Here is a 1,698-nt window from a genome sequence, read left to right on the forward strand (position 1 = left end):
CCATTAAAGTAATTTATGTGAAAAATATGCAGTAAATCACAATTAGACAATATACAACTGGTGAAGTAAAGGAACCAAATAATAGTGAGGGCAGGCTACTACATTCAAGAGTTTAGAATTAAACTACCACATTAACCTCTTCAGTGCCAACACCGTCACCAGCCTTTATGTTTCAGAGGTTCAATTCTCTGAAAGTCAAGGAGAAAAAACAGGTAAAGCAAACACACACCCCTCCTTTATAAGATTAAATGCTTTCTTTCTGACAACATGCTAATACTTGATACCAACGCGTGCAGATTTTACCAGGTGTGCCCGCTGCCAGCACCCTGGTGCACGCAGGGCCCTGCTGGGCCAGGCATCCCAGCACCCCCGTGCAGCACAGAGCGGCTGCTGGGGCCGCGAGGCCTCATCCTGCAGGACCCCAGCTGTGAAACAGCTAAAGCCAAGGAACCACACAGGAACAACAGCCACCAAGGCTGCAGGACCCCAGCAAGATGGTGCGAAATTTAAAGTGTGTATTTATAATGACTTTTAAAAGTCTCAAATGTTTTCTTAAGAATATGTTGATTGTACAAGCAAAGTGATGTTTCGATGTGATTAGGCAGTGCAATCAGTTCTCTGTGACCAGAGTGGTTGCTCCATGTCACCAAGCCGGGGTAACCACAAGCACAGCCCAAATCCCTGGCACAAGCTGTTCCTACCAAGCCCCAGTCCTTTCCCTGGTGAGCATTTACCCAGAGAGTCACCACGGGGCAGCTGATGAGCGAAATTCCAGCACAAGGACCTGCTGAATCAAAACTCCCTCTGGAGCCACGGCTCTGACATGCCCCAGCCCTCTGGCCAGCCCACCAGTGTCTTCCCTGGAGTGAACAGCAAACCTTTTTATTTTTAAGGACTCCATGCCATTTTCTTCTTCTAGCTACTTACCTGTTTGTCCTCAGCTTTCCTGAGCAAAAACCCCTTGAACATTGCAAGCACCTCCATAAGGACGGAGCGATGCTGCTGCCTTCCCAAGACGGCTCATCCAGCAGCTCTTCCACCAAGAGCCCCAACCCCCAGGTCAGCTGCACCAGGTCTGGCCATGGTCACAGGTGGTGCTGCCGCCCGCTCTCAGCTGTGGACATCGCAGCAACCTCGTCCTGTTCAGAGCTCCAAATTCAGGGTGACATTAAAAGTTGTAATGTCAACTGTTAAAATATTAAACTGATCTTTTCATTTTTCTTCTGCTTCCTGGGGAGCAGTGGCATGTAGAAGAATGTTTGCCATGATTCCTATGAGGTGCGAGGCAGTAATTAATTACTAGAGAGGATGAGATACAGCCTTGTGATTCCCTGGAATATCTGCTAAACCTCAGGACAGTTTGTATACATTTGAGTCCCTTCTCTACAAAGAAAAGATAAACAGAATGAAAGACAGCAATGAAGCAAGCAGCAGCTCTGAATAGTAACCGGTCCCAGAGTTAATCCAGAACCTGGTAAATAAAGCTGCAGACAGTTAATAAATTAGATTAATAAAGCCTAGAAATAGTATGTTACAGTAGGATTAGTTCATCTAGAGGGTACCTGGTGAACTCATAGGAAGTATGGGGAGAGAGGTAAAGAAGACACTAAATTACTGTCAGCTCTTTAAATTATGTCTGCAGATCCTATTACAGGAGAGAAAGGAGAAATGGCTGCAGAACAAACCATATGAATTCCT

Source organism: Patagioenas fasciata, chromosome 13, assembly GCF_037038585.1.
Source record: "Patagioenas fasciata isolate bPatFas1 chromosome 13, bPatFas1.hap1, whole genome shotgun sequence".
NCBI classification, from domain to species: domain Eukaryota; kingdom Metazoa; phylum Chordata; class Aves; order Columbiformes; family Columbidae; genus Patagioenas; species Patagioenas fasciata.